Consider the following 15,278-nt stretch of genomic DNA (forward strand, 5'->3'; position numbering starts at 1 on the left):
CAAAACATATTGAAAGGAAGTATAATCTCATTCGAGAGATCATAAAACATAAAGAAGTATTTGTGAAGAAAATTCCAACAGATTAAAACCTCGTCTATCCATTCACAAATACTCTAGCACAAAAGAGTTTCGATGGTCACTTAACAGGTCTTGGAATGAAAGATATGTCATACTTGCTTTAGGGTAAGTGGGAGATTGTTAGAAATTTAAGAATATAGTGCCTTGGAAAACAAGTATATTCTAATGTTTAATTTCATTTAATTTATTTGTAATGAGAGTACATTTTGATAATAAGATGAAGAGTTTGTTTAAGTAAGTATTCGTTATCTAGTTATTAAGGTACTAGAATTCTATTGAGATATTAAAATACATTTGTATGAAAAGTCATACATAGGAGACATGTATTTTAATTGAATCTAAAAATTGTTCAAAGCCATATAATAAAATTTGTCATTTTATTGTGTTAAGACTGTAGTGTCTAGATTACTTCCAATAAAACGAATGTGATTCACTTCAAGGGAATGATGAGTCTCAAATCATTGGTACGGTTGACTTTGAGTAATGATGCTATAATATGAAATGAAAGCATGTGAGATCAAGTTTAGGTTTAACCGTTACTTAAATCTTGATCCCACACTTATGCATTTTCTTATAGTAAAATTGAAATCCTTATGGATAATGGACTCGTTTTTTATCTCCTTATAATCTTTGATATATAATCATCATAAAGTGTTGATCTAGACTCCATATGTTGCGATTATAATCAAGGTGAACATTTGGGAGCATATATCCAAATAGTAGAGTTTATAGTATTAACATCACTTCTAGTGATTTTAGGAAGATTGATGATTAATCTAGGCCCAGTAGATTGATGAATTAGCTACTCATCGCATGTTGATACTCAAAAGATTAAATGTAGAGTATTGGATCACTAATTGGATGAAATCTGAGACTAAGGGATAAAATTGACATAAAGGGTAAAATGGTAATTTCACCTATTATCATTGGATGGTTATGAGAGTTCACAATATAAGGTTTGCAATTGGACAACTAATAATGAATATCAAGTATTGAATTATTTCTTGTAATTATAGTTAGTCGAAGAGTGCAACCATGAATCTATGGTGGAGTGATTTCATGGTTAATAAGCTTGAATTATCTTAATGAGATTAAAAATAATTCTACGTTTATTGGAGCTTGGAATATCTATGTCCAAATAGATTCCTCACATAGCTTCGTAGAATTTAACTTATTTAAGTTGGAATGCATGTTTTATTTGATTAATTAAATTTGTGTACAAAAATAGCAACTTTTATATGTTTTCTCTTAATTTAGATAAGAAAACATGTTTGTCTTAATTTAAGACAAGAAAGCATGTTTTGTCTTAATATAGATAAGAAAACATGTTTTGTCTTAATTTAGACAAGAAAACATGTTTGTTTTAATTTAAGATAGGAAAAATATGTTTTGTCTTAATCTAGACAAAAAAACATGTTTGTCTCACTTTAAGATAAGAAAAATATGTTTTGTCTTAATCTAGATAAGAAAACATGTTTGTCTCAATTTAGATGAGAAAAGATGTTCTATTTTAATTAAAGACAAGAGTTGTCTTAAATTATGATAATATTAAGAGAATTCTTGCAAAATGAGTCTAGACATCCATGTTAATAAAATGAGACTTCATGTTTGATTAGTACTCTTTTATTTATTATTAATTCTTCTTAAATAAAGATGGATAATAATAAAATAAGAGTTATTATTCAACAAGGAGTTTTATTTTATCAAGAACTTTAAATGATAATTAAAGAATTAAATTATTTATTCTTTAATTTTAATTTTGATAAGTATGGAGCATGTTTAATGCATCCATAGCTCTAAATGGATGGTCAAGATTGATTCAAAAGTATTTGATTTTGATTAAACATTTGAGGCAAGAGTTTTATAAAAAGAGAAGAGATTAGACGAAAAGAAACATACGTATCTCTTTTGAGAAGGTCTCTCCAGTCACTTCTCTCCTTCCCCTCCTAACTTTGTTGCATCTCTCTTCCTTTCTCCAGTTCTTGGTTGATTTCTTGAAAGAAAAATAGCCATTAATTTTTAAAAAAAAAAGAAAAATAAAATCGGTTGCCATCTTGTAGACTAGCATTCCACACCTTGTCTACTCAAGGTTCAAATTGCAAACATTCTTGAAGAATAAATGGTAAGTTTGTTTGGTTGAGAAATCAATCGTTGGTGTTGTAGTAAATTTACTGTAATTCACTAGATCTTCAAAAATAAGACATTTATTTTACTTTAATAGATTTTATATTTTTAGAATGTGATTATGTTACTTGCAATATGAATGATGTGTTTTTTCCCCTTGTGTAATTGCATTGCTTACTTTATTTATAAAAGAAAATTTTTAAAATCCATGCTTTACACAAACACATCAATCCACTTAGATCCAACTCCATCCATTGATTGTATTTGATTTTTTTTTTGTTTTTTTGAAAATTGATTTCATGTTTTTGTTCTTAAGGAAAAATGCATTTTTTTGGGCATATTTTCAAGCATAAAAGATTTGATGGCATGTGAAGTGGCTAATGTGATTTATGAAATGGTTTACTTAATTGCCTATTCTAGTAGCATTAACAAGGAAAAGTGAGTTTAAAGGGTTGATTTTTTTAATTTCCTTATATCTAAGATAATTTGACCACTTTAACAACCTTGTTTTGTCATTTCGAACTTATTTGAATGGTTTAAGTTGGTAAAAATTGAGCATGATAAGCTTTGGCTACTTGAATTAGTATTCCGAAAGCAAAATGTGCTTACATGAGAAAAATGCATGCCATCCTTAAACTTATAATGATTTATGATTTGAAGAAATTTACCTCATGGTGAAAATACTTATCAACTTTTTATTGTTGTATGTACATGCAAGCTTGAATGGTCATAAGGGCATTTTTGGTACATGATTGTGAGAAAATTGACAATGACCCTTGACATGCATAAATATGATTCATTGTACTCATTACACTTTTCATAAATCATTTAGAGCATAATTAAACAAAATTGAGTGACATCGAGCTCATGACTCTACACAAAGCATGTCAAACTTTGATCTTGTATGCTTTAAATGCAAATCTTTACCAAATAATTTTCTTGCAAAACCTTTGTTGATTTATAAATTCTTTGATTTTGATGATATAGCTTAGTTGAACAAAATTGATTTGATATATGTTCATATATAGCACAAATTTATTTTTGCTTGATAATTCTCACATGAATTATGAAATTGATTGAAAATATTTTCTTAAGCATGATATTGGGTGTGATAGTTTAACATTGTTGGCATTTTTTAAGCAAATGAACAAATCTTTTTCCAACTCTTGTCAGTCTTGAGGTTGCAATGATTTCAATGATATAAAACTTGAACAGGTATGCCTTGTGTTGAAAATGCTATTATAACTTATTCTTATTATGAATGAATGATTGAATGATCGTTAGGGCACTTTTAATCATTGCGTTGAAAAATGTTGAAAATGTTAAATTTGATACTTATTATGCTTGAACATTGCTTAATATGCTTGTTGCACATTTCATACATCATACTCATGCTTCATTGAGCATGCTTGAACTCAGTAAAGACAATTATTCAAATGAGTTTTTCAATTATTAGTACTTGTGAACAATGAGCAATAAGAGCCAAATTTTGAATTCAAATGTTTTCTTTGAAGAATCTTTAGCTATACATGCTCAAAATGATGTTCTAAACATGGTTACTTTGAAAACTCAACTTATGTCCACATAATCCATGATTTGGAACTATTGCACCATGGTAACTTGCATTGGAATCAAGCATTATCCATTCGTGAAAATTAAATGCAAGTGAGGATGTTAAAATGACAAAGGATTGACTTCCAGGATTGTGTAGTCGACCCCTGAGTTGTCTGGAACCAAAAATGGACAGGTTATGAGTTCTTTGGAACCAATGTCCAGTGGTTTCCATAGTTCTCGTATTTTTTGAAGCAGCAACTTTTACCTTTATCTGGAACAAGTGATCAAGAAAATTTATTCGATGTACTATTTATAACAGATTACGCATTCTATATATTCTCTCACAGTCATCTGTCATTTACAAAATTATGTAATTGCAATTTTATTTTATTGTTACATTTTCAGTTTAAGGACTACATTGAGTGAAAAAGGACTGATTGGGGCTATGAAACTAGTACTTATTCATCTAATGTTGAACATATAATTGCCCAATGTTAGGGTTTGAAAATGAAAGAAAGAAACAAAGAAACGGTGCAGATGGAGGCACACTAACTCACAGAAAAGAGAAAAGATCCACCATTGCATGTGGGATAATTGTACAGAAGAGATATGATTCTTCTCATGCTTGTTTGTACTAGGAGTGACCAAGTCACCTTCAGCTCACACTTTCCAGTGTGGCGTGATTTGTTTGCAGACTTTATATTTCTTTCGCTTTAAGATTCATCGGACGATGGCATGTCAGGACGCTTCTGATTGGCGAATATTCAAAACAATATCTCGTAACTAAATTTCCTCTCTATCTGAGGTCTAAGCTATGAGTTCTTAAAATCAAATGTAACAAATTAATGGAAGGACAATATTATCCTATTAAGCACGCAATATTGCTAGCTCTGTCGAGTGAACATCGATGGAGACAGTAGTGCAAGATCAGTTATTATCGACAAGGAGGATACCCTTTTTCCCTGAGGACGACAAAAACTCTCTCTCTCCCCAAAGTGCCCACTTCCGGGAAACGTACGTTACCGAAACACTCTTTGTGCCATTACACGTATCTTTGTTAACTTTTGGTAATATAAGATCAAAAGCAAGGATGGAAAAGCTCACAACTATAATATATATGTATATGTATAACCCACTTCCAGACAGTGAGTACTTCCAGAACCACTTCAAAATCCGGGCTCTTGTCGGACAGCTTTGACCCCATTATACGCAGGTTCTTCATACTCCTGACTTCAGGAATTGCGAAGCAGCTCATAAAATTCGAAAAGGTGTATATTCTTGCGTGTGTTTAGTTTGTAGGCCACGTTCCATAAGCTGAACATGAGCTAATTTTGTCAAAATTTTCTAGGAAATTACCTTCCAATAGGGTTCTGCTATAGACAAATTATTATTTGGTAAGCTAGTTGGAATCTGACTATCTTTATGGTAATATTGAAAGCTGACCAGCAAGCATCATTGCTCTGATCATGAATTCAAAATTGGAGATCATTAAGATTTCTGACATATTTAGTTTCAAGCTTCTCTCATAGTAAGACATGAAAAGCTTAGTGAACTGTCTCAGATGTATATATGGTAATACATTAAATATGTCCTTTGACGACTTGAAGCTTGTTTTGGATTTATACAAACAGATGATAGTGGTGACAGACCCACCTGTGAATCTTGTGAAAGAACAGCAAGCTTTATCTTGTGAAAATGTTTTTGGAGAACAAGCACCTGACAAATTCCACGAGGGAAAGTTACTTAAAACTGAATATTGGGTAGAAATATCAACAGATGTAAAATAGATTTAAAAATTTTTCTAAATGGTGTCATAATTAAAATAATAATAATAATAATTAAAAAATATAAATATATTAAAATTCATAAAGTAAAAGTTTTAACATTAAATTAAGGAAAATGTAAATTTAGTACATTCATTTAATACTTCAAAGTAAAAATATTTAAGATAACTATAATTGTCCATGACCATTTTTCTTATTTTGAAAATGGTGCATGATAGTATAAGTAGAAACATTACCATATACATCTTTTTCAATATATGTCACAAAGCAATTATTCATCCAAAATTACTAGTCATTAGCATAAACTAAAATATTAGAATAAAATAAAACATGATCTTACATAAAAATTATTAAGTTCAACAACTAACAATATGATAATTTTCTATTCATTGTTTAAAACTAAATATAAGCATCCACAAATCACATAAAGTTAAATACAAAAATCAGATAATCAAACATAACCAAGAGCTGAGAAGGGGAAAGATTTGAATTTTTGGATAAGAAAAGTAGTTTAGGTTTTGACTTTTTTGATAAAGTCTTAAATTATAAATTTTTTTTTTGTCTTTGGCACTTGAGCATTTAGTTCATTGGTTGGTACATAATCTCTCTACTTTAACAGCAGGGTTCGAATCCCCCCTTTTTCAATTAGAAAAAAAAATTATATTTTCATGTAGTATTTAAATATTAATATATAAATTATGGTTTGATTAATCACTTTAACTTGAAGTCTTTGACCCCATTTTTTATAAATTGTAAAAAAAAATTAATTCATTAATATATATTAACTACCCTAAACTCTAGACAAATATTATAAATATTAAAACTTCTTAGGAAGTGAGTGGTATCATGTGACACCACTCACTTCCAACGTGGGTCCGCCCATGTGATATAAAGCATCCAATGCATTCTTCTAGCTCAGAGTGGAAGCTCAATGATAGCCTATTTCGTGGTAGCTACGTTATGGGTGGATCAGTCTCTGCTTAGAATGTCATCACTTACGGGGGCAATAAGCTAGTTTACTATGGGGTAACAAAGGAGTCATATCTGAGTAAGCACATCAATTCTTAACGATAGCCTGTGCACCGCACAATTCCTTATGTAGAGAAAAAATTTTGCAATGATATGGTAATGTTGGAGAGGTCATGAAAAATCAGAGAATGGTTCTTTGCCCGGGACATCTATTGAAATTTTGATTACAACTTAGAAGAGGCTACCTATAGTAGTGTAGTGTAGAATCTAAACAGATTGGTTCATTCCGGTTAACTAAGATGGATGAAATTTTGTTACTACTATAGATTTCATTTCAATCAATACTTCTGTCTGACAAAAGAAAAAAATTTGTACCAATAAAAACAGCTCCTTGGTCCAATTTTTTTTGTCTATAGTTGATTTTCATGGACTAATAAAAAGAAAAAAATTTTGATTTTGGCGTACTTCTATATTAAAATTTTAAAATTTTATAAAAATGTTGTTCCATGGTTTTTAATGCTAAAAAGCAAAAAAATAAAAGTAAAAGTGCTGATATTTCAAAAAAAAAAATAAAATCTAGTTCTAAGATATCAAAAAAGAAAAGATTATTCAAGAAAACAAGATAAAGGAAGTAGATAAGAACTAAGACAAGTCCCGGGTAAAGCTCGAATTAGGACCACTTCCGTCTTGGGAAACCACCTTACCAATTACGGCCACCTGCAATTGGTACCTTCAATGGTGCTTTTGCAATGAACAACCTAAAGTCCCCATGGGAAAAGACGAATTGCCGTTACTTCTTTTCTTTAAATTTAATAATTGCCGCTTTGAAGTATATAACATTATTGTTTTTAATATTTTACATGAGAAGTAATTAATTAAAAGTCATTTTGTTTTATATTTAATTATAAACAATGTACATAAATTATTGTTACATTTAGTTTTACTAATTTTTAATTTTAAAAAGAAGATAAAAATTACTTTAAATTAAAAAAATAAATCATTATAAATCATTAATTTTTTTCATTATAAGTTTGTATATCTCAATATATAGAAAGATAATAATTTATAAGGTAAACTCCACATAGACTTTTATGATATGACTTTTTCTCATATTACACCCCCAGTTTTTTTCTATATAAAACCTTATATTTTACTTCTATTTCATAAAAGGTAACAATGTTAAATTTTCAATTAAATTGTTTTTAAACAGACAATAAAGCTTTTATATTTAAAGTTTCAATGGAGTTGCATGGAAGACACTAAACAACATAGCCCTTTACAGTTGGTATATGCCCCTGAGCCAATTGGATTGGTCAAGGATAAAAATATTGTCATTTAATGCATACTTAATCACATAACTATATGTGATAAAGGTTTTTCTTCATGTTGGTGCAATAATAAAGAGTTATCAAGTACTAATTGGATGAAGCCCATGGAACATAAAGGCCTTGCAAGAGAATTGTAAAGTTGTTACAATTACGAGATCTCTATACATCAAAACCATGTTTCTAAAATTATTCCTAGACATCGTATTATCAATACAAGGCATTGACAATACTTAAAGACTGGCACATTGTAACACCCCCGATCTTGATGTTAGCCATGCATGATGCTAGACTAACTTATAGTGTATGAGGACCTCAATGTGAATGCTTATGAACCTATGGAATCCCTATGTCCATATAGAGAGATGGTCATGGAATGTATGAGTGTGTAAAAGTTTATATGATGTTGTGCATATGCTTGGCACATGAATGATATAGTGCATATGTTTGGCACTAAATTGAGTATGATATGTATGCAAATTATGCCATGTTAATTGATTTACTATGTGACATAGAGCATGAATGAGAGATTGGTGTGTACGATGGACTTGTGTGTTGATTTAAGTGAAATATGAAAGGTTGGAGGTTGTGGACGAGATTTGGAATGAGTTAAGCTTCAAAGGAACCAATTTTTATGAATTTGGACCTCAAAAGTCGATCCTGGTGCATGGGTTTTGAATTTGCGAAGTAAAGTTTAGGGGTCAATAATAACACTAGCCAAGATCGAGTACAAAACTCTTATAGTCTATCTTAGGGTAAGAAATGGGAGTAAGGGTAAACAATCTGGTCTAAGATCGAATCTAGGCCTCCCATAGTAGATCCTAGACTGCTAGATTAGTTAAATTCGAGCTTAAAAGTCTCAAAATGAAAAAATCACTCATTTTCTCTCTACTCCTTCATTCTCCACCCATTTCCTCTTAACTTTCACACCCTTCAAACCCACTTAATCCCAATGATAAATCATGGATTCTAAGCACTAAAGGAAATAGATTTTACCTCCTAAAAGCTTGGTGGGAGATTTTTACTTTCTTTCTCTATAACTTAAAACCCTAACTCCCAAATTAATTTCTGAAGCACTTGGAGTTAAGGAAGTAAATGTGAAGCTTGGGAAATGCTTCTAGAGGTAAGATAAACCATTTTCGTCAATTGATTTTCGATTTAAATGGGTACTAACTTAGATTTAATCTTGGTCCAGCCTTGAAGAAAAATTACCCTTTTGAGTTGACTAAATATTTAAGGTAAACAATAGCATAATCCCACTTCTAAGGTATGGATTAGTTCATTGTTGAATGATTTAAGCTTATTTGTTGATATGCTAAGGATTTGGCTATTTTTGGAGAAATTGAAAATAATCTAAAAGCTAGGATTTGGCTATAAAATGAAAAGTTATGGCATAAATAATAATGCTTATGTATTGCTGATGCTAGATGATTATGAGAATGAGAATGATGCTCAAGTGCCAAGTTACATGAATTATAGCTAAAGCATCAGTGAGTTGCAAGTATTAGTGTTGACAAAGAACCTTTAAATTGTTAAGGTGAGTGGAAAACTTTTGTGAATAGGAGCATAATGACTAGGGTACATGTATGCTTCGATAATGAAAATGCAATGAATGATATATGCTATATATGAGCTGTTAGTAAGTCTAGAGTTAGAATTCCTAGACTAGAAATTGCTTATGAATGATGTGATATTAATATGCCTAGATGGATTATGCCTAGGCTAATGATGTTGATACAAATGTGTACATGATGAATACATCTAGAAGTGTTATGTCTAGACTAGTGAATGTTATGAGACTTATATAATATGCTTAGAAGGAATATGCCTAGGCTAGTGAGATGATAATAAGTATATTTGATCGAAGTCATGATTGATGAATGAGAGTTGTTCATGGATGATTTTGGACAATGTTATGATGTTGATTATGTATGTTTCATCCGTGGATGGTTCTAGACAATGATATGATGTGAAATATGTATGTTCCGTCCGTGGAGGAATTTCGGATGATGGATATTATGAGGTTGAGTGTGTCCATATCACTGTGACTATGTATGATGCCAGCAGGGATGGTGGTAGGTAGTGATGGTGGTTTGTCTTGCCTGCGATTCCTGCCTACTGTGCGATGATGATTATGATGCCGGCAGGGTTGGTGGTAAGTAGAGATGGTGGTTTTGTCTTGACGGTGGTTTTGTCTCGCCTTTGTTTCTTGCCTGTTGTGTGATGATAATTATGATGCCGACAAGGATGATGGTAAAATGGGATAGAGGTTTTGTCCCACTTGTGATTCCCGCTTGTTGCGTGATGATGACTATGTCTGTGCCTCAAAGACAATGGTAAACAGGGGCAGTGGTTGAATCCCACTTTTGATTCCCATCTGTTGTGTACGATGCCATCCATCGGGAGATTACTCTGGATGATGATTTGTGATGCCATTTGTGGAGAATACTCAGGGTGATGCCGTCCTTTGGGATATTGCCCTAGATGAGGATTGTGACGCCGTCCATGGAGAGATTGCTTTGGACAATGACTTTTATATTCTACTAGTTGCTTTGGCATTGGGCATGATTTATTTCTTTGTTGGTTGGCCACTGTGTGTGATTTACTAATGTCCAAGGGAAAACCACTCTATGATATGATGTGATGACCATGTAGTGGCATGCCTTAGGTTCTTAAAATGTGAAATATGTTATATGATGTCATGATCTGATGAATAATGCAAAGGCTTGAGGTAAGAGCCATATGTAATTGGTATATGATTATGGTGTGTTGTATGCTTTATGAGCTATAATTTAGCATCGAGGTAAGTGCATTAAGGCATGTATGCTAAGCCATGTATGTAGATAGCTATATGGTGGGCCAATTCATACGGTAGATTATATTGATAAACGGTTATGTTGGTAATTATGTTGAATGAGTAAGGTGAGGATGATTACACCACCTTATCATGTTAATAGCCAAATATATGTAACATGGTACGACTGCCACAATATGACAAACTATGTTCGACAGGTGATGATTGACTTGTCTTATATGTATACGTACTATGATATATGATATGCATGCATGATTAGAAGATATGTGTACCAACTGTCCCTGCACATTTACAATTATTTATGCTCCCACTCACTGAGTACTTGTGAGACCTCAACCTCTATAGGCTTGTAACTAGGCATAAACACAATAACACAGGCCAGGGGTAGTTTCATCATTTTCACTAATAAGCTCCCAAAAGAAAGTTTTATGATATTTTAAGGTCTAAATAGGCATAAGACCACGTAAATGATGTGTAATGATGAAAACATGAAAAAAACTAGAAATGACAATAATTTTCACAACAGGGGCAAAATGGTCATTTTGCACCCTGAGTCAAAACTTTTAAAAGTTTCGCAAGCTTACCATGTCTAGACCATTATGGACTTGGTCTTAGTGTTAAAAGAGTAAAAAGATTACACAATGGGTTGCATGAGAACAAGCTAACTAGTCAAGGGCATTTTCATATTTTCAAGGGAATGGATAAATTTGAGCTATAAATATCTTCTCCTTCTAGCAGCTTCTTCTTCTTCTTCTTCTCCTCTCAATTCATGTTACTTCCAACCTCCATGGAGGCTTGATATGGAGCTTGCATAATTTTCTCTCTTTAGCTTTAATTTTCATACCTTTATGCCCTTTTGACTAGAATCCTTATATTCTTTCAGTCTCTCACTTCAAAACCCTTGATAAATCTTATTTCCATACTTTCTCTCACTAATTGATCATTCTAGAGAGAGAAAAAGAGAATTACACCATTTGTTTGGAAGCTATTAGAATAGAATTCAACTACAAAGAAACCTTAGGGTGAGTGATGAACTAAGCTTGATTTTTAGCTGTGAATAATGGCTAGTAATTGGGATTAGGAGCTGTTTTATTGTTGAGTATGTTCATTCCTTTTATAGTGATTAAGATAGTGAACATAGATAGCCATTTAAAGTGGCAATTGAAAGCTTGCTAAGGGATAGCTTTTAGGGTTTATAAGTATGAATTGACATTATGGTAATGTTAATTTGATGGTAGGTTCTAACGATGTATTTTTCTATATAAAACCTTGTATTTTACTTCTATTTCATAAAAGGTAACAATGTTAAATTTTCAATTAAATTGTTTTTAAACAGACAATAAAGCTCTTATATTTAAAGTTTCAATGGAGTTGCATGGAAGACACTAAACATCACAGGCCTTTATAGTTGGTATATGCCCTTGAGCCAATTTGTCATGACCTGGTACTCCCCTCGAGCCCGTAATAATCACCGCGATGTCCCGATCGACACCCATTACTTGGAATGTCAACCGAAACCCCGCAAGGCTTTAATATCAATTTCTTATTTCTCCTGTGAGTAACCGTTGCCAAATATCATGTTCTAAAAGATTTTAAGCTATTTCCAACTTAAATCAATAAAAAAAATGATTTCTGTCTCACAAGGGCATTTTGGTCATTTTTTCCCAAAAATTTTGAAACCAGCTAAAAATGTAGTATGCGAGTATAAAATACATAATTCATAATCAAAAATAAGTTTAAACGTCTAAAACCTTCATTTAAAATGAAATTATGACTATTTGAATATAACAAAAAATTTAATAAAATATTCTATTTTCTTATAAAACAATATTTTTAGAGTTACCGGTAAATAATTTTTGTAGCGTAAAAGCTAAATAAATTCATACATACTGTAATATAGATAATCAAAGTATAAAATTTAATTTACAATGACACATGGACCCACGAACGACCAAAAGTATCAAAAGCGGTAAACTTATAGTTTTTTAGAATGCAAGTCCAACTGTAGCCCTCAACAAAGTGAGCTATCTACCAACTATCCTGAGCCTGAAATGGGTGGAAAAGAGGGTGGTGAGATTATATAATCCTAGTGAGTAAACAAATACCATCTAAAATATCTAAAGCTAAGTAAATGGAGACAGATAAAATAGTTTAACATACTGTAATTCATCACCTTTCAACTCATTTCAACCAAATAAAATCAATTCATATAAATCGAGTAATCAACATGGCTTATGAATTTCTTAAAAGCTTTGGCTCGTGCCAAAATCATTCTCATACTCAGTTATCAAGGATACCTTGGCCGAGGGTTATTCCAACCGAGTCCGCCAAGGCTATTAAAAAGTTATATACCCATAAATCATGTTTTTATTTTGAAAACATAGTCGTTCCTTAGAGTTGGTTGAGTTCACCCTCACGTAGTGGTTTGGCGTGAAGTAAACTTGAAAGTGTTAACCTTAGGAGTTATCCATCCCTGCCTCTCATACTAAGGTATGAATATAATAGGGTTACCGTGCCCCCTCTAGTAGGCTGGTCCACGGAAGCCGTCCACTGTAGCGACCAATCAATAACCCACCAATTCAATAAAACTCAACAACATGACATGGCAATTTTATCATTATCCAACCTATCAAGGCAAACAACAGTTATACATTTTCAACACAAATACCAATTCAACCATTCATGCCAATATTATCATAAGCCATTCAATTCAAACCATGATTTATAACACAACAATTAGTCTCCAATTACTCCATTTTCAAAACCATCATTCAATTTCAAGACAATTTTTCAAAATCATTTCATTTAAACACATTTTGTTTATAAAACATATAGATTTACTATTTAAACTCATTTTCCATAAAATCACAAAATCGGATAAAAACCACTTTAGATAATTAAGACGATAGTAAGGTTACTCACTATTTCGGGAGTCAAATTCCAAGCACTTCGATTCTTGATCCTCGGGTACTATCTCTTTACTTTTGCCAAAATGCTCACCACGTAAACATAATGCACAATAAGCCATCTATTACATTTGTGCTAAATTGTTATAAAACCAATTTAAGCTTTATACTAATGCATGAAATGGGATGTGAAATACTCAGGTAATTATCTAAATACGGTGTTCAATATAAATTCAATTATGTACCTAAATAAAGCGGTATTGGCCTAATTCGATCTATCACCCGATTAATTGGCTAATACGTCCAATTCAACTCCAAATAATTTCATTTTTCTCCCAATACTCCAAATCATCAAACACAAATTAAATAACTTGAAATATAGCAAAATCATCTTCACATTTTCTCTTGGAAAATTCGACCATGTGCATCAACACTATAATTTTTCAAGCTTGATTCTCTCACCATAAATCACTAATTCCAAACCAAATCACTTGAAATAAAATCAAAATCATCCTCAATATTCCACATGGAGAATTCAGCCAATGATGGGTGAAGGAAGAACATGAATTTTTCCTGCTTGATTTTCATACTACACATCACCAATCAACTAAAAACACTAAAATACATTGAAATCGAACCAAATCAAGCATCAAAACCTCTCTCTAAGTGTTCAGCTAGCAAGATACCTATCATGAAATCATGTGATACAACCATGGAAAATGCAAAAGAATGTATGGGAAAGGTAGATCACAAGTCAAAATCAAGAAAGTTTACCTTTGATTGCTTGATTACTTGAATTTCACCAATTTTCTCTTGAATTTTCACCCTAGGGTTCTTGTTCTTTCTTTTCTTCCTTTGTTCTTGCTTTGGCTGGCCATATGAAGAGAAATGGGCTGATTTTGTGCTGATTTTTAAGCCAAATAATAAATGGATGAAACTTTGATACATGTCACCATTCCATTGGTCCATGTGTCATACTTACCCATTAAGCAATCTCTCTCCACCACTTAAATTTCCTCAATTATCCATGATAATATTGGGTAAAATCCATGTGCTGGACAAGTGTTGGTTGGTGTAAAATTACAATTTTGCCCCTGGGGTGGCAAAATGACTATTTTGCCCTTATGCTCGAAAAAATGCCAAAATTCAAATTCTTCACTTCTCAAACTCAAATTATGCTCCAAATGATCAATCTTAGTAAAAAATTTCATCCAACACTCACATCTTAACCTCGAGTGGCAAAATGACCATTTTACCCCTAGTTCATGAAAATTCCAATTTGACTCCAAATTGGTCTTTGAACTCTGAATCACCATTTTAAGTTATTCTGGGGTTTCAAAATTCTCAATTTCATCTTAAAATCTCTATTTGGACTAGTTCAAGGCTTAATTCAACTTAATTGTACCATTTGGTACATTGCCGTTTTTTAACGATTTTTGAGGTGCCTAAGTAAGCAAACATGCATTCTTATGTAGGAATGGCATAATAAATATATTGTAGAGCTGGGCTTGACAGCACTGCCCCCCTTAAAATAAAATTTTGGCCTCAAAATTTTATTTACTAAACTTAGAGAAAATGTGAGGATATTGTTTTCTCATCCAATACTCGACTTCTTATGTCTTCCCCTTTATAGGGAATTTCGATTTGTTCACCTCATTTACCTCTAATTTAACTCGAGTACTTCACTTATGTCTATTATTATCCTTTAAAATCATATCAATAG

The sequence above is a fragment of the Theobroma cacao genome, chromosome 5 (assembly GCF_053813885.1).
Source record: "Theobroma cacao isolate CCN51 chromosome 5, ASM5381388v1, whole genome shotgun sequence".
Taxonomy (NCBI): domain Eukaryota; kingdom Viridiplantae; phylum Streptophyta; class Magnoliopsida; order Malvales; family Malvaceae; genus Theobroma; species Theobroma cacao.